This window comes from Hippopotamus amphibius, chromosome 8 (genome assembly GCF_030028045.1).
Source record: "Hippopotamus amphibius kiboko isolate mHipAmp2 chromosome 8, mHipAmp2.hap2, whole genome shotgun sequence".
NCBI classification, from domain to species: Eukaryota; Metazoa; Chordata; class Mammalia; order Artiodactyla; family Hippopotamidae; genus Hippopotamus; species Hippopotamus amphibius.
The window spans coordinates 40,330,688-40,351,036 of record NC_080193.1 but is presented as its reverse complement, the minus strand read 5'-3'; the positions used below and the strand labels follow the sequence as shown (position 1 = coordinate 40,351,036).

The following is a 20,349-nucleotide window of genomic DNA, read 5'->3' as shown; positions in this document are numbered from 1 at the left end:
GGTCCTGACCCAGATCCTTCTTCCACTGTCTGCATGGTCACAGGATATTTGGGGTTGGTGCCAAACTGTTGGTGGGCAGGCCTGGTTCTGTGGTGCTAATGGGCTAGAGGGAGAATTACATAATGGCACATGCCAGCATCAGTGTTATTGCAGTAGAACAAGCTCCCAAAAGTGGCAGCAGCCAGCAGCTATGTCCCTGGGGGAGTCCTACTTGCCTCCTTCGTCTTCAGGAGGCTCTCCAAGATACACAAGCAGGCCTGACCTAGGCCCCTTTTACTACCGCCTCTTTGTTGGGCCTCAGAGCATGTGGGGTTTTGCATGTACCCCTCAAGAGTGAGGTCTCTGTTTCCTATAGTCCTCTAGCTCTCCTGAACACAAGCTCCACTGGTTCAAAGCCAGACATCCTGGGGGTGTCTCATCTTCCCAGTGCAGGACCTCTAAGCTGGGGAGCTTAATATTGGGCTCAGTTATTTCATTCCTTGGGGGGAACTTCTAATGATTGTGATATTCTTCCTGTTTGGGATTTGCTGACTCAAGAGTGTGAGTCCTGACCATATCATGTCTCCGTTCCTACCCCCTGTCTCACTGTGACATCTTCTTTATGTCATTAGTTGTGTAAAATCTTTCCTGCTAGTCATCAGGTTATTTTCAAAGATAGTTGCTCTGTAAGCAGTTGTAATTTTGGTATGTCTTTGGGAGAGGTTGAGTTCAGGGTCTTTCTATACTGCTATCTTGGCTATCTCCTAAAAATTCTTGAGAGGTAGCTGGAATACCCCTATGTTTACAAAAATGTTATTAATTTGCTAATTAAACAGAATTACTTAATTTTAGATGTCAGAAAAACATGTATCCGGAATTGGTTCTGCCATTAGCTTGCAAGGTCATTTTATGCCAGTCAGTTTATAACTTTGGGCCTCAGTTTCCTTAGTTATTGTAAAAGTCAGGTATTGGTACAGATTGAAATTCCTCAAATCAGCCAAACACTATTTATATTCCTGCAATGTACAGAGGACAGCATATGACTTTGTATTTTCTATAAAGGGTGTTTCTACATAATATAATATAGTAGGGGATAAAATAATACACATAGCATTACAGACCCCTAATATGCACAAGGCTGTGTGCTGTGTGTATAAAAATTGATCTCTACAAAACTCTGCAAATTCAGTATTGCTATGTACATTTAATGGAGGAGAAGTAGCTATAAAATATGGTTGGGTCAGAATTTTAACAGCTATGTTACAAAATAGAAGAAAATTACTGAAATAGTAGAGGTGGCAGGGGCTTTTTAGAAGACAGAAGAATGAACAATCAGCTCCTTTTCAGAAAGTCTTTTTTTAATGTTAGTGAATCTGGGAAAGTCTAGGCTGTAAACATCAGAACTTTTCAAAGTCCCTTCCTTTGAAATGAAATGGCTAAGAATGTATCATGGTAATAGAGATTAGAAAAATGATTCTTATTCTAAATATCTCTGCTCATTCAGCTCCAAACTTGGAATGCTTCCTTGGAACTAGAAATATCACTATGCAGTCATGGCTCTTTCTACCTAGTAAAGCTTATTCAAATTACTCTTACTGATTGTCAGTTGAAAATTGAATGCTAGTCCTCAGGCTTTCCAAATAATGTCTGTTTTGGCCCTGGTGACTTTGTGTCTAAACTAATGATGTCTTCATTTTCATATAAACTTCATCCTGCTCCTACTCCACTTGACTTTTTGCCAGTAGGAAATATCTGTTTCCTGGTACCAATCCTCCTACTACCTTTTAAGGAATTTCTGTTCATTTCTGGTTTCATGTTTATTAAACTCGATACCAATTTCTCACATATAGAGATTTAACTGCTATTCTTAAAAGGAAAATTAAGTGATACAATCAGTAAAATATTAAAGACATTACTTGAAGCTGGAAAATGTCACTGTCCAATAATTTTCATCAAGTCTATTATTAAAAAATATAGTCAATTATCTAGTCTAATAGTGAGCTTTAAATGACCTTAAATGTGAAATGAAATTTTAAACAGTAGTTAGAAGTTTAAAACTATTTGAGAAAAAAAAAATGACACCTCCCCCACCCCCCCACCCCTTTTGGTTACATGAGCTAGAGAGAAATATTGAGAAACATTTATTTTGATAAATAAAATAACATTTATGGTAGATGTTTCCAGAATATCTGTCTTTGGAGTGGTTTTGGGGAACAAAAGTAAAATGTGCTTAGAAGGAACTTTAGAAAGAAGATTACATCTCAGAGTTAAACCATAAAATTATGGCTTGATTTTGGAATTTGGAATGTGAAGATATGTGGGGAGACATGGAGTGGAGAGATGAGCAGGGACAAAAGCAGATAGAACCTTAAGGGCTTGGCAAGGGACTGGAAGGCATCAGAGAGTCATGAAGTTATTTGTATATTGATAAAACACTGGAGAGTCAATTCATTCACTCATTCATTTATTTATTCAAGGTTATATTATTTAGCTGCTCCTCCTTATTGGGAACTTTTTCCTCATTATGTATATTGGTGGAAACTACCACCCATATCATACAATAGACACAGACCCACCCTTGGCTTGATCAAACAGGTGAATGAAGTGGGGCTTTGACTGTCAATATAAAGACATAAGGATAATGGGGTGTTTGTGATTCATAGCCACTGTTTCACTCTCAAATATTAGTGTCGGCTAGGTAGTAAAATAGTAATGATGATATACTGGCTAGACATACTGACATACCAGCTACTAGAAATCCAGCCAGCAGAAGCCCCAGTAAAAGATTCTAAACAAATTCTCAAAGGACGAGTGGATGGTTACTTGTCAGATGCACCCATGCCAGAATAAGACCTCAGAGATGGTGATCCAAGAACAGAGACATGGTGAGCTGACACAGGCCTGGCTCTGTTCCACTTGGGGTTAATGTAACAGTGGAGATGGCTATGGATGGAAAACATAAAAAAGGCTCTTTATCTTATCGTTGGTACCCTAATTCAGAGCTGGCTAGAGACACAAGTAGCTAAACTAACACACCCACAGCGCAAGGTACAGTGCCTGCAGCTTCTTCGGGAATCCATCTGGCCTTGGGGGGCGGGGAGGTTGCCTAAGTGTCTGTGCCCTGTAAGGATCCAGGAGCAGAAGAAGGCACTGCTGATGAGAGTTCTGGCAAATATTTTCATAGAAATTCTTGGGGTGAACAAATGCAGGCTGAGCTGTAGTCTTGTCTTGGAGTTGCTACGGAAACCCTTCATCAACAGGCATTTGATTACTGCCTTTGGGACATCATCTTGCAATTCTTGGATCTCAGTGCCTTTATTGAAGATTCTATCATAACCACCCTGCCTCAGATACCCCAGGCGCCTGCAAGAAGATAGGTGTCTCCCCTTAGGCATAAATTACTTATCCACTGAGGAAGAAGAGTTATTCCACCACTGAGAGACCAGTCAAGAAGCCTGTTTCCTTTGGAACTGGGCTATAGCTCAGAAGACCTGGTTTCACAATGGCATATCTCCCTGCCACCCCACCACCACAGTTATACTCCATTTGTGGCAAGTGACTGGAGTATATATGTACCCACTACATGTTTATTCTTCTCCATACCTTTTTTAAACAAGTGTATATGACACTGCCCGCATCTTATCCTACAGAGTAGCTTTGAGTTCCACCCATTTTTCTATCTTTCTTCAGTCTCCTCCAATTATTCTCTAATGTATACAATACTAATATTCAATTATTTGCTGTTTGAGCTAACCAGATTCATGCAACTAAGAATCCTGGATGATTGAAGGTTTTGAGCAGGGAACTGACCAAATTTGCATTTAAGAAACTTTGCAAACTTCTTAGGACCGAACTTGGATTAAGTTAGGTCTATGACACCAGCACATAGGCAGTGGCATTTGGGAAGGGTGGAAGGATTAATTTTTGTGTGATTGTATAATGACTCCTCCTCAAATTTTATTGGATTTTAAACTATGAAATGTTCTGTACAGTCTATTAACAATCAAATATGGTCAAAGGTAAGGCACTTAGTAGAATAAGTTGCACATCCAGACAACCACTGAAAGGTTTTTTGACATTCTTATTGATTCACTGGGTTACTAAAGATCTCACACATTATTGGTATACAATTTGGGAGATGATGGCCTAAAAAGTATGAAATAGTAGTAAAGGTTCTTCTATAATTTTAGGGACATAGGTTTAAGTTTTCATTTAAAACAGATATTTGTGTGTGTGTGTATTCACTGATACCATGTTGTGAACATAGAAGCATATGAAAGGAAAAGAGTTTTCAAGGACTAAAGAATAGTGACAACTATATCATTCAGTTCCTAAGAAGCAATATAAGACCATAAAGTCTGGAAATTTTCTTACCAAGGATATCTTTACAGAATGCTCTTCATGGCTATGGTGGGAAATTTTTGTTTACTAAAGAAAATGCATTTTTTGTGCTTTCAGTATAAATGCTGACTGAATATGGCATTGCTATAAACCAGATTTGTGGTTGCCTTTTTTTCCCTGTAACACACAAGGGATGTTGAACAAAAGTGAGACCCTCTTCTATGGGCATATTCAGGTTTATGGACTACATCTCAAAACTGGCTATAACTCTTTCTTGAGGAAACCATACCCAAGTACACATTCCTGAGAGTGACATTATTATGGGAAAATGTGTTTTTGTATTCATTTCTGTACTTATTTAGCTTTTATAGCAATGGTATATTCATTTGACTTCAAACGAAACAAAGTTTTTTATAATAAAAAGAAGTGGTCCCATGCCCACACCTCCAAGCTCCCAAACTCTCTGTCCAAAGTCAACTGTGTTCAATATCTGTTATTGATTTATTCTTTTTTACTTCCTCTGCTATAATTTCAACAGTAATTTGGTAGGGTTATATGACAAAGTCCTACCTCTTGATCATAATTCTCTCACTTTTTAAGTGAAACATCAAAAATATCAGTATGTTAACTGTTCTTAGCAATGAAAGGTTTATGATTCACCTGAAACCTGCTAGTACACTATCATGCTCTGAATCCAAATCTGAGAAATGAAAACCTATAAAATCTACTCTGTGCTCCTTAGATTCTCTACATTTTGGTGTAGCCCACATTCTTAGAATAAGTTCCCTCTCTCTCTCTCTACCTATCTATCTTTATCTTTCTATCTATCTCAGACATTCCCAATGAATCTCTATGCCCCATATACAATGTCTTACTTCCATTTCTCTGATGATTTTCTTCTCATTTGGGCATCCTCACTGTTATTTCACTAAGCAACCAGTCTACTCTAGATCCAAAGCAGGTCCATCTCTTCCACAGAACTTCAATTGTCTATGCAGATGTACTCTATACTTTCTTTCTCTACATCCTCTTAATAATAGCATGAATGAAACCGCATGTTTATTATCACAATTACTCTTAGGCACTCAGTATTTAACAAACACTATATACACAGTGTCTCTCTTATCTTTAACTCCTCACAACAGTCTATGAGCTCAACATGAGTGATTCAATGCATAGACAAGGAAACTGAGGCACAGAGAGACTTAAAAATATTTTTTTCTGAGTCACATAACTCTGTGATTCTAGGGCTGAGATTAGAGTACAGCTTAAACTGAACTCAAAGTCTACAGTGGATACATTCAATATCCCTTTGCTGATGCAAATTTTTCTCAAGTTCAGTGTTGTCTTTTTTTTTTTACTGCAGTAAATGTACTGAAAAATTCATACTCTGACTTCTGATAGTTTGTTTCTCAACTACTTGTGTGTATCTTCCAACTACTGCCTTGAGGACACTGCATTCAACCAAATGATTAATACGTAGTAGGGAGCTCAAAAAATGTCTGTTGAATAAACATTTATTCACACTATGGAAGCCATTCCTTGAATGGTTGATATGTAAGATTAAAGCTGTGTTGATTCCAGACTAAGCTGACTGGGGAAAATTCAAAATTTTAAAAGACATCACATTAGGGGAAAAAAAAAAAAATCAAATAAGGCTGTTTTTTTTTTTTTCCCCTTCTTTTTGCTTGTTGTGTACTTCCTGAATTTACCCAGCAATATATTGAAGATAGTCAATAATGCCAATGAGAGTATAAATGTAGCACCTAGATTCTTCTGGAGCCTGTTCTAAGGATTTTATTTTAAGCTTTTTTCTTTGTGACTTCCAGTTTCTGAAGACTTCTTTATTTAGCGCAGCTTGGTAGGGTTTGAGATATTATATTTTTAAAAAGGAAAAAAAAATATATGTTCCAAAGGATTTATAAATATTATCCATTTGACCTTTAAGATTTTACATCAGTTTAGGGTCTAAAAGTAGAAGAAAGAAAGTTCTTTTACAACATAAACACACAGGAGCCAAAGTCCTTTTCAGCAGAGAAAGCTTTGTCATTAGTGGAGTGTATACAATTATAAATTTAATTGTTAAATCAAAACACATCCCAATCAACTTAACATGTCACTTTTAATGGGCAATACATTCCCCAAGAAGGCAAGGTCTCTGCTAACAATATTGAACCAAATCATCAAAATTCAAAGACGGGTCTATAAAATGTGAAATTCTATCAGCCAAGTGCACCGTGGGCTGCAATGTGTAGATTAATGGGCAGCCTGTCAAGTATTTTAATGTATGCCTCAATCGTTGAAACACATGTGATGATTAGTAAAGTATTTGGCCTGAGCAGTAAAAGATATAAGGTAAATTAAAAGTCATGACACCTTTCAAATTAATAAAGCATTTGGTTAGGCTGTATTGAAAAATCACTGGCACAGATGAAAAAGCCCCATAACTGGATATATTTTCCCCCAGGGGTGCTGAGTACTCACATTGGCCTCTTCCTATGGCATCTTTCTAAATGAGGATCTCTGTGAAAGCACCGATGCTGTCTCTGAAGAATCTCAGGTTATGAACACTCACTGGTTTGAATATAAACCCACATCTATAACTGGCATCTCTCATATTTCTTTTGAGTTCCAAAAATGAGATTTCCTTTTCCTAAGCCTGTTTCAGATCTACTTTCTCCTCAAAAGCAATTTTCAGTATTTTCTTTGAAGCGTGTCCCTGGAAACACGGAAGCTGAAAAATACACACCAGAACAGAAACGATGGACTAAATAAATCTGCTGTCATTTTGGTTAGTTGTATACATTATGGGAGATGGAGGCAGTAAAGTGTTGAAGGTTTACCCAGCCAGATTCATCAGAGTGGTCAGGACAACAAAATGCACAGGGTCAAAGAGCTTCACCTTGCTCTTTCCTGGCAGGTTCGGGAAGTGAAGCAGCTATGATAATTTGGTTAGTCTTTAATGCTCAATACCAAATTTGCCCAGCAGGGACACTCATGATTTGGAGGAGAGAGAGAAAGTCTTAATATTTATTTATTTATTTATTTATTTATTTATTTTTTGGTGGGAAAAGTTGCTTTTTTAAATTTTTTAAATTTTTTTTCTTTAAGAACCTTTATTGAGATACAATTGACATACAATAAACTGCATATATTTAAAGTGTACAATTTGATATTTCTTTTCTTATTAGTAATGTTTATATGGCAATCCCAAATTCCCAAATCATCCCACCCCAACCAAAAATCTTAATTTCTCAATGGTGTCTTTCAGAGATAGGGACTTCCAGGTGGAAGGGAACATTACTTTTATTGAGGGATTAAATTATATGCATGCTTTGCTTTTGCAGGTTTGCTATGCATTTCAAAGGTCCATTCAATTCAGCACCTGAAGTTGAAGCACATGTGGATATTTTGCACTGAAAATATAAAAACAAACTTAAGGATATTGCTCTTTAAGACTTCACAGTTTGAAACCTGATAGCTATTTACAATACTAATACAAAATGGAAATGTTATGAAAAGAGAAAGGAATGGATGATATGTAAGTTATGTGGCATCTCACTGAATCACGGTGATGCGTGAACATCGGGAAATTTTCATCCTAGAGTCAGTATCAGAAGCGCATCTTGGAGAGTGAAGATGAAGATATTTCTGCATAAGGATATGGAATGAACAACTATTCCTACATGGAATGGAGGGTATTTATGCTGAGGAGAAGGCATTCAGAGTAACAAGTGGAAAAGAGTTTACAGAACATCTCTTTTTAATTATTTCAAGTGGGATTAACCTTTTCCCAATGATAAAAAGACGAGAAATCTATCATGAGATACATTTTGCCTTTATTTCTGTAACAGCTTTAAAAAATAAACAATTTTTAAGGCAATGAACTCCCCATCAATAAAGTTGTTCAAATGTTGAATGACAGCTTGAGAAAGTTGTTTAAGTTTTTCCATCTTGGCAGTTTATATTCCTATGAAATATATAGTAGCATGTTTCAAAAGAGAGAACTAGTCACTGAAAAGTCATTTTTAGGGCAGCTAAAATCCACTGTACTCACTATGACTCACAGTTCCCTTTTGCCAAAATAAATTCAGTATCCTTTCTCGAGAGATATGTAAACATCTTGTCCTATATTCACACTCCTTGTCAGATATGCAAATACTTTGATTTTGGCATGGAGGATGTAATATGTGTTTGTAATTTTGTCCTTATTTTATTTTCCCTTTAATAAATTTGTCTAGGTTATGGAAGTTTGAACATTATTTTAGTTGGCCAAGGGTTTGGGCCAAAAATGCTTTGAATGCTAAATAAGAGAGTTAGCTGTCATAGCCATATCAAATATATTTTTTAAATGATTGAAATAGAAATAAATGACCACTGAAGAAAATGTTAGGAAATAGGAAAAGTATAATGTTCACGAAAATTATCCTTTTTATTCTGGATTATGGGCTACTTTTTCCAGGATATGCATTTTAATTTGGAATCACCTAGTTCTATATTGTTTGTGTATTGCTTTTTAATTTCATATTGTATAGTGAGTGTCTTCTATATAATTAAGCATTGTTGAAACATATGTTTAAAAGCCATACAATAGTTTATCTTAACAGCTGTGATGCAATTCATTTAATCAGTCCCAATTGTTAGATTTGACCTATTAACCACAATGTAATCAAACTTGCATTTCAAACAGTATTTTTTAAGCTTCACCAGTTAAAAATGGTTTTCTATTTTACTTTAAAAACATAGGAAAATAAATGACTACATTCTTATTTTTCCTTTTATATAATGAGATGACTAGAAAATAAATTGCATTATCTTTCCCAGAAGTAACAATTCTTAGGAACTGAGTGGCCATACATTCTCATTTATACCTACTGATCTGGGGTAACTGTGATCATTAAAGTAATGACAACATTGTCCAGTCACAGAAATGTACCAATCTGAATGACAAATCATATAATCAACATTAGTTAACAGCTTGCAGTGTAAATGTACTTCTTCTACATATTTAAATTTATATACCTTTCACGTATGCAAATTTTAAGAAAGAAATTATACATATTGTAGCAACTTATTTAATAATGCTATTCCTTAAAGAACACTCCATAACAGAATATATAGCTCGGACTCATTCTTTTAACTCCTGTGGTATTCCTGAATATAGGTGAGCAAAATTCTATTAATAAAGATGAATAATAATTTCCTAATTATGAGGTTAAAGGATAACTTTGAAAGGGTAATATAAAGACATATACAACCACAAAGTGAAAACATTTCAAAGAATTCTTTAGTTCATCAATTAATTAAACCAGTGACATGTTGGAACTGGTTCAAAGGAGAGTCCAACACACACACACACACACACACACACACACACACACACACACACACGTAAAAACACCATCAAGTGTACCAAAATGAATTTATAGATACATACAAAATTAGCCAGTATTTACAGATCAAATGGATTCATTTTATTTGCATTTATATGTAAATGAACCTATTATTAGTTCACTACATTTGCAGAATTGTTCAAAGACTATGACAGGCAGAGATAACTTAGAGGGTGTACTTGACAAGCCATCAGTTATCTTTTATGCCGATTTCAGTCTTCCACAGTTTTTTTTTGCCAATGGAATTTTAGATTGTATTCAGCGTATTTGTCATTGTAAAGAATGCTACAATAAACATTTTTCAGTATGTAATATTTTCTTATGTGGACATATGTTTCTAAGACAATTACCTAGAGCTGCTGAGTCAGAGTATCAGATTGATATATTTTTTTCTTTTCCTTTAATATGTATTTGTTTATTTTTAGAACAGCTGCCCAACTTCATTCAAAAGTGCTATTCCAATGTATGCTACCATGAGCTATCTATAAATGTACTGTTTTTCCTACACTTAAAAAAATACTGGGTTGATTATTTTTTTCTTTACTCAGGTCATTTTTTTAATTCTTACTGACTCAATTATTGATGAGACTGGCATATTTTCATATATTTATTGGTCATAGACTTTCCTTCTAATTTAAATTTACTATTCATATAATTTTTATATTTTTATATTTAATTTTTACTCATATAACTGTATGTTTTTATAGTGGTTATAACCTTGTATATAGGTTTAAAATGTTTTCTTGTCCTTTGTCAGTTATTTATTTATTTATTTATTTATTTATTTATTTATTCTTTTGGCTGTACTATGCAGCTTGTGGAATCTTAGTTCCCCAACCAGGGGTTGAACCCAAGCCCTTGGCAGTGAGAGCTGGCGTCCAAACCACTGGACTACCAGGAAATTCCCTGTCAGTTATCTATTTTAAAAAAATGTTTAAGATATATTTTTCCCTTTTGGTAAATACATAATTATATTTATCATTTAAACAATCTCTAAGTATATAATTCTGCACCACTATGTACATTCACAACATTGTGTAACCATCATCTATACCCAAATCTTTTTCATCATTCTTAGTGTAAACGCTACCTACTAAACAGTAATGCCCTGTCTCTCTTTTTCCCCTTCTCCCAATCTCTACACTACTTTCTGGCCCTGTGAATTTACTTATTCCACGTACCCCTTATAGGTGGAGTCATACAATGTGTGCCCTTATCGTATGTGTCTGTCTTATTTCACTTGGCATGTTTTCAAGATTTACCTATGTTGTAACATATACCAAAATTCCATTCCTTTTTATGGCTGAGTGATAATATTCCAGTGTCTTATATACCACACTTTGTTTATCTATTCATCAGTTGATGAACATTTTGATTGTTCCTACCTTTTGGCTATTGTGAATAATAATAAATATTGTTATAAAAATGTGTTTGTGTCTCTGCTTTTAATTCTGGTTATATAATTCTGGTTATAAATAATGACTATATACATAAGACCAGATCATATGGTGATTCCATATACAACTTTTTGAGTAACTGTTTTTCACAGCACCTGCATAATTTTACATTCCCATCTTACATGCACATGTTCCAATTTCTTCATGTCCTTGCCAAAAATAAAATTATTATTTACTTTTAGTAACATCCTAATGGTTATAAAATGGCATTTCATTGTGACTTTTTTGGCCATGCCCTTAAGCATATGAGATCCCCATTCCCCAACCAGGGATGGAACCCACATCCCCTGCAATGGAAGTCTTAACCACTAGACAGCCAGGGAAGTCCCCCTCATTGTGTTTTTTTTATTTGCATTTTCCTGATGACTAATGATGTTGAGCACCTTTTCATGTGGTTACTATTTGTATATCTTCTATTGAAAAAGGTCTATTCAAACACTTTGCTTATTTTTATTGTTTTGTTTGTTTAGTTGTATTTTTATTGTCTTTGTTGAGTTTGAGGATTTTTATATACTCTGGATTTTAAACCCTTTTCATAAATATGATTCATAAATATTTTTCCTAGTTTGTAGAATGTCTTTTAATTTTCTTGATAGTGTCCTTTGATGCACAAAAGTTCTTATCTTTCTTGAAGTGTAATTTATTTACTTTTTTATTTTGTTGCTTGAGATCTTGGTGTCACATCCATGGAATTGTCAGAGCCAATGTTCTGAATTTTCCTCCCATAGCTTTATTGCAAGAGTTTTATAATTTTAGCTTTTAAGTTTTGATGCATTTGGGGTACATTTTTATATATGGTATGAAGTAAGAGTCCAACCTCATTCTTTTGCAAATGGATATTCAGTTTTTTCAGCACTATTTGTTAAAAAGAATGCCCTTTGTCCTTTGAATAGTCTTGGCACTCCTGTCAATAATCAACTGACCACATATGTGAAGACTGATGCCCAGGATTTCTATTTTATTCCATTGGTCTATATATCTGTCCTTACATAAGTACCATACCATTTTAATTGTTGTAGCAACTTTTGAAGTAAGACAGTTTGAGTCCTCCAAGTCTGCTTTTCTTCTTTAAGAATAGTTTGACTATTTGAGGCCCCTTGCAGTTTCATATCAATTTGAGGGTCATTTTTGCCATTAAAAAAAAGGTGCTGGAATTTTAATTAGGATGGCCCTGAATCTGTAGATAGCTTTGGAGAGTATTGGCATCTTAACACTATTAAGTCATCCTATTCATGAACATGGAATATCTTTCCATTTATTTTTCTATTTATTTATTATTTTCACCAATCAAATTTTTTTAAAATTTGGGAAGTCACATGTATTTTTTTCTTTATGTTTTTAAAAATGTATTGTTCTCATGATATCCCTCTTTAAGCCATTGATTATAATATAATCTCTGTATTTAATAATTTATTATAATTAAAATATATTGTTCTTTACTTCATTTTAATTTTTAAAGTATGATTAATTTGACATGTTTTTTTCCAAATCCATACTAATCAATTCCTACAGTATTTGTTGACTGGTGTATCTTATATTTACCATTTTGTAGTGCAACATTTAACATGTGCAATATTGCTGTATGTTCAATTTGATTTCTGGACCCCAATACAATTTTGATCTACTTTCAAATTCTGGGTGGACACTATACTGTTTTAATTTCTCTGATTTAAAAGTAAATTTTCATTTCTGGTACAATAATTCACATTGTTCTTAATTTTTATCCCCGCTTCCCTTTTTTTTTGTTTGTTTATCCTTCAGACTACCTTTGCAATGAGTTATGTTACTTCAGGAATTCCAATATTCTTATAACTGAGATTTTGTTAAATTTTTTAAATCAATATTTGGATCAATAACATCTTTCTGTAATAAGGTTTTTCTGCTTAGGAACAATGTAAGTTTCTTTGTTAATTAAAGTGTTCTTCTCTCTCTCTATATATATATATATATATATATATATATATGTATATATATATATATATATATGTTCTGGTTTTTCACAATCAAGAGGTTTTACACAATTTTATAACATTTTTTCTATTTTACAGTTGGTTTGTTTACTGCCTCATACATGATTTAGTTGAAAACTGGATATTTAAGGAAATATAATGTGGTAACTCTGGAAATCAGATACAACTGCCAGAGTTGTTGTAATTATTGCTATTTTCTGTTTTAGTCACTTTTCTGGACCCCATTTTTCTGAGTTCTATTCTGTCTCTATTCCCTGTAGTATGCTACCACTGAAGTTTCTACTTGGTTATCTTAACTTACTAATGAAAGATTGTTCACAACTTTCCTTAATCATCCTTGAACCAGAAAGTTCCATCTTTTGATGGGGGTACCGTGTATGTGAGGAGGCACATCCTCAGCACTCAGGACATTTACAGTTCTGCTTTCGCATTCACTTCCTGCTTGTGCAGATCCTCAAAGTGGGCAAGAAAAGTCAGGCAGAAATGTAAGATTGAGCCATATCAGCTCTCTCCTGGACATACACACAGCCCAGCAAAAGTGCATGACCGTCTAGACACCCCAGATCCATCAGAATTTTTTTGAAGCCTTCTATAGACATCTAATTGCTCAGGTATTTCTTTTAATTTTTTGACTAAGCTTTTAAAATGTTTCCTAACCCTAATATCATAGCCTCAGAAATTTGCAATGTTAGTAACTGCTTCTAGCAGTCATTAACTAATTACTAATTTTTTCTTTTTCTGATTGTTCCAAAAAAAAAACCCCTAGGGATAGCACTTATCCCATGAACTGAGCTTTAAGTTAGGTCAAAAAATCACAATGCTCTGAGAATAAGTCTTTTCCAGAGAGCTGCAAAACATGCTAACATTTTGAGGCATCACAAACCCCATTAACTCTTCTGCTGGTTGCAAGACTGCTGATTTTCAAGACTACCATGAATGTGGGAGAGGTTCAGGGCGTTGACAGTGATACATTCTTTTCAGTAAGCTCTAGGGAGAAAATCATTTCCTTTCCTTTTTCTTTAGGTAGAGGCTACCCCCATTCCTTGTCTCACAGCTCTTCTCCTCCATCTTGAAAACTAGCAAAGACAAATCAATTGCTTCTCATATAGCAAAATCCATGAGATATGTGTATAATGTATGTGTGTACCAGGAATTAGGGATCTTGGAGGCATTCTTAGAAATCTAACAACATTGTGATAATATCAGTAAGCATATCACTATTATATTTTGAAATTTAAAAATCAACACTTTAGAACTAAAGATATACTCATAAAATAAACAAAATGTAAAACTTAATGAACAATTTTTAACTGCTTAGTCACAATTCAAGAGTTAGCAGTCTAATATAAATGAGCAGAATGCATCTATTATAAATCAAGGCAGGACAAAAATATATAAAATACAGGATAAAAACAAATGGGATAAGGTGAAATAAATCAGACAGAGAAAGACAAATACCATATGATCTTACTTATGTGTGGAATCTAATAAAACTAAATTTATAAAAACAGAGAACACATAGGTGGTTGACAGAGGTAGGAGGTTTGGAGGGAAGGCAAGTGGGAATGAGTGAAGATAGTCAAAATGTACAAATGTCATGCTAATAATGCACAACCTAAAAGTTGAGAATTATATTTTTATTCAGCAAACTTTCTGAGGATTTAAGCCTGGAAGACATCCTCTCAGACAGCTCTGAGACACTGCTTTTAAGAGGTTAGGGAGAAGCCAGGATATATAAGAGTTTTTGCAACAAAAAGCAGGTAGCCGGAACATCAAAAGATTACTGTTAATTAAAGAAAAGCAGACATCTCAAGTTAATGAATTTAGCACTTTTCTTGTACAGGAAGATGTAAGAGCCTGGGTTCATTGAAGTCATTCCTTTGATATGTACTTTAGGGCCAGTATCCTGTTTTTCTCCATCTTGAATCCTCTCAGGGTGCACAGTTGGGGTTGGATACAGTGGCTGATGGCTTGGTGGTCACATCATTTGTTTACTGATATGGCAGGTGATATTCTTTGTCCACATATGAGATAAATAAGTTCTGAGGATATAATATACAGCATGGTGACTACAGTTAGCAATATTTTATTGCATATTTGAAAATTGCTAAGAGAGTAAATCTTAAAAGTTCACAGCACAGGAATAAATGGTAACAGTGCGGTGATGGAAGCTAAATAAATGTATTGTGGTAATCGTTTTGCAACACATACATCTATCAATTCATTATGTTGTACACCTTAAATTAACAAATGTTATATGTCAGTTATATCTCAATAAAACTGGAAAAATAAAAATAAAGTTTAAAAGTTTATTATGAGTTAAATTCAAGCCACAGAAGAAAATAGAGAAAGAATAAGTTAGCAATACTTGAAGATATAATGGCTGAAATTTTTTCGTAAGAGATGAAAATAGAATCCACAAAACCCACTAGCTCAGTAAATCCTAAGCAGAAAAGAAGAAATCCATACCTAAAGCAATAGGGTGAAATTAAAGAAACATAGAAAAGAGAAAATGTTAAAAACAGTTTGAGATAAAAGACAGATTATTTTCAAAGAATATATATCAACAGTTTGACCAATTACTTCTCAACACTAATTTTGACTCAGACCAAAATAAAATAAGAACCAAAAGTATTCATACATTAAAGTTATAATCTTATTAATTCTGTTTAGCAAAAGTATTGCATAAAAATACAAAATAAAACATCAAAGAATATCCAAATAAGAAGTGACCACAAGTAGATTTATATTAAAAGATATCCTTCTGGAAGAAACAAAATAATTTCAGATCAAAGTTCACAACTGCAGCATGCAATAAACAAATAATAAATATATAGGTACATTTAAGTGAACATTAAAATAAAAATAATAACAATAATATTGCTTTCTGGAATTTATGTGTCTGGGAAGAACAAAATTATAAGTGTCACAGCAAGAAGGTAGCTAGATCTAAACAGAGAAAGGATGCTCAGGCCAAATGGCAGGAAACCACACATCTTGTAAACAACAGGGGTCCTTGGGCAAACAAAAAAAACAAAAAATTCCAGACTGACAGAAAACCACACATTTTGGGGTAAGTGCCCTGGGGGCAGACAAAGAAAGGCAGGAATCTCTGGCATCCAAATGTAACCTTTTGCTCCTTGTGCTCTTATTACAATAAAATTAGCCTTGCAGATAAGAAGTTTCCATCATGCACTGAGGCTGTGATGCTTCCAATCCATTGTAAATAAGGACACAAGTCCCTCCTCCCCTCAGGAAGGTGGAGCTGGAATGAAAATCAAGGAATATGACCCCCTAAATCCCCTCCCACCACAATGAATACTCCACCCCTTTATTTCTATGCCTCATATAATCTGCTTGCCAAGAAAACTCAGGGCAGCTACTCACCTGAGACTGCCTGCTCTCCAGGCTGAGAGTATACTATCACTTAAATTAATTCTCACTTTACTTTCTTGAGCTCCCTGTCACATCTTTGAATTCTTTCTATGATGAGACAAGAACCTACCCTCTGGGAATATAAGAATGTAATATAATTCTGGAAGTAATTTTAAGAAATTAAATGTTTTAACATCCTCACATTTGCTGAGAAGTACCAGATAATTTGGGGTGTTGATAAGGCTGTACCAAGATTTTATGTTTTAATTCTTAGAATAATCAATAAAAGATTAGAAAATTGAGGGAATACTTTCTAAATTTATGGAAAGAAAATGGTTTAATAAAAATAACCTATTTAAAAAATGATAAAAGGGGGGAAATGCCTTAGAAGAGGCTGCCATGTGAAAAGGTTGATATAATCATATATTTAAATCTGTATATATCAACATTATATTTAATATAATTTGAATAAACACTGTACTTAAAAGGCAAATGTTTCGAGATTAGACCAAAAAACAATTACATTATGCTATCAAAAGGCATCTGAGTATACCTTTACAAGAAAAATGAAAATAAAAAAAAATAAAATATTCTAAATAAATAAAACTGGTGAAGTTGTATCTGTCTAGAGCAAAAGGATTCTGACACAAAAGGTTTTACTATAGCTATTTGGCCTCATAAATATCAAATATTTCAGTTTACCTAGGGGTATAATAGCTCTAGACATGCATGCCCTTGCATATTGCCACACAATAGATCCAATTTGAAAAATGCTGAAATAATTGCTTTAATTTAGGCTTCTTTTGAAGAAGATCATAATAAATATATTTGGGTACAAGTAATTTATTTGGGAAATGAGTTGAAAAGATCTTAAGAAGTAGGAAAGTGAGAGCAGAAAAAGAAAAATCCAGAAAAGTTTGCATAAGTTCCTGCTTTGGGCTTTTGAGGCTCTCTACTCCTGTGAACTCCAGTACACAATTTAGTTCACAGCAATTCCATCTGAGGTATAAAAAAGCTTCAATACTTATCTTTTATGAGAGAATGTTTTCTTCTATGTGCTTTAAATACCTTCATTATTACAGCTTGCCACTCATGCAGGTCAAAGTAAAACTCAAGCCAGGGACTTGGAGGTATTTACTGTGAATACTGCTGCTATAAGCTGGGCTGTACAGTGGTGAGGGACTCATTGAAGCAAGAATGGTACTCACCATCATAGTCAGAGACTTGAAAGCATCCTTCTCAATAAATAACAAAACAGGCAGACAAAATGTAACCAATAAGAAGTCAAAAATAAATGACATTTCTCACTAACATTAAAATAATCATAAGGGAATATGATGAACAACATTATGCAAACAAATTTGAGATGAAATGGGTATAGAATACAGAAGACAAAAGGAGTAGGCTTTACTAAAAAAATGGATTTAAACATTGTCTCACATTTCCATACTCAGAAGGCATTACCAGTAAATTTTTCACCAAATATTTAAGGAAGAAATGATATTCCCAACTCATTTTTTAAGGCCACTAAAACCAAGGCATGAAAAGGATAGTTTAACAAAATCAAATTACAAGCCACATGTACTTGGATTAAAGTAAAATCATAAAGAACAAAATTAATTTGGCAATAAATAAATAAAAATAATATAATCAAGAAAAGTTGAAAAATTTGGTTATCATTCAAATTCAATTAATATAACAAAATATTAACACAATGAAGGAAAGAGTCAAAGAATTTCTTAACATATGCAAAAAGTATTGATAAAAATTAATATATATTCATTAAAAATAAAGGAAATTTTGGATAGAAATGGACTTTCTTAACCTGAAAAGATGTCTACTTTTATCTTTTATCTTCTGCAAACATTATTACTGTTGTTGAAAAATTAAAATTTGCATTGATTTATCAGGAAAAAAACAACAAGGCTAATCTCATTTCTTCTTTTGATTATTGGACAAAAATTCCTAGGCAATGCATCAAAGCAGGAAAAAGCAGCAAAAGAGAGAAAATTGGAAAAAAGCAAAAATATGACAGTTTTTGATTGATATAATTATGGGCAAAGAAGAGAATCTAAGAGTACTATACTTTGGTAAAATTATTTGCATTAAGAAAATATTTTAATGAGGTTGCTGAATTAAGAATTGATGCAAAATAATGTTTCATACACATTAGATAGAATTTTTTTAAAAACATAAAGTAGTCCTATAGTATGAAAAAATTAAAGATTAATATATAAAAACAAACAGAAACAAGAACTTCTCCTAGACCTTTAAGTAGGAAACTTTAAAACACTATTTTTTTCAGAAATTTTATTGAGATACAGTTGACATACAATAAACTACATATATTTAGAGTGTACAATTTGATATTTCTTTTCTTATTAGTAATATATATATGGCAATCCCAATCACCCAATTCATTCCCCCACAACCTTCCCCACTTTCCTCACCTGGTGTCCATATGTTTGTTCTCTACATCTGTGTCTCTATTTCTGCCTTGCAAACTGGTTGATTTGTACCATTTTTCTACATTCCACATAATGTGTCAATATATGATATTTGTTTTTCTCTTTCTGATTCACTTCACTCTGTATGACAATCTCTACCTCAATCCATGTCTCTACAAATGTCCTAATTTCATTCCTTTCTACAGCTGTGTAATATTCCATTGTATACATGCACCACTTTTTCTTTATCCATTCATCTAACCAGTGTGAGGTGATACCTCATTGTACTTTTGATTTGCATTTCTCTAAGAATTAGTGATGTTGAGCAGCTTTTCAAGTGCCCCTTGGCCATCTGTAGGTCTTCTCTGGAGAAATGCTTATTTAGGTCTTCTGCCCATTTTTGGATTGGGTTGTTTGTTTTTTTGATATTGAGCTGCATGAACTGTTTATATATTTTGGAGTTTAATCCTTTTTTGATTCCTTTACAAATATTGTGTCCCATTCTGAGGGTTATCTTTTCATCTAGCTTAGAGTTTCCTTTGCTGTGTAGAAGCTTTGAAGTTTCATTAGGTCCCTTATTTATTTTTCTTTTTATTTCCATTACTCTAGGGGGTGAATCAAAAACGATTTTGCTATGATTTATGTTGAAGTGTGTTCTTCCTATGTTTTCCTCTGGGAGTTTTATAGTGTCAGGCATTACATTAAGGTCTTTAATCCATTTTGATTTTATTTTTGTGTATGGTGTTAAGGAGTGTTCTAATTTCATTCTTTTACATGGAGCTGTCTAGTTTTCCCAGCACTACTTATTGAAGTGGCTGCCTTTTCTCCATTGTATATCCTTGCCTCCTTTATCATAGATTAGTTGACCACAGTTTATCTCTGGGCTTTCTATCCTGTTCCATTGATCTATATTTCTGTTTTTGTGCCAGTACCATACTGTATTGATCACTGTAGCCTTGTAGTATAGTTTGACTGCAGGAAACCTGATTCTACCAACTCTGTCTTTCCTTCTTAAGATTGTTTTGGCTATTCAGCATCTTTTGCGTTTCCATACAAATTGTAAAATTTCTTCTTCTAGTTCTGTGAGAAATGCCATTGGCAATTTGATAGGGACTGCACTGAATCTGTAAATTGCTTTGGGTAGTATAGTCATTTTCACAATGTTGATTCTTCCAATCCAAGAATATGGTATGGCCCTCCATCTGTTTGTGTCATCTTTGATTTCTTTCATTAGTGTCATAGTTTTCTGAGTACAGGTCTTTTCCTCCTTAGTTAAGTTTATTCCTAGGTATTTTATTCTTTATGTTGCAATGGTGAACGGGACTGTTTCCTTAATTTCTCTTTCTGATCTTTCATTGTTAGTGTATAGAAATGCAAGAGATTTCTG

The 20,349-nt window shown here is 33.8% G+C and overlaps 1 pseudogene; it reads left to right on the top strand.

The window, feature by feature from the left end:
- The first annotated feature begins 2,694 nt into the window (after positions 1–2,694).
- On the top strand, positions 2,695–3,370 carry LOC130859155 (sorting nexin-19-like; annotated as a pseudogene).
- The last annotated feature ends 16,979 nt before the right edge of the window (positions 3,371–20,349 follow it).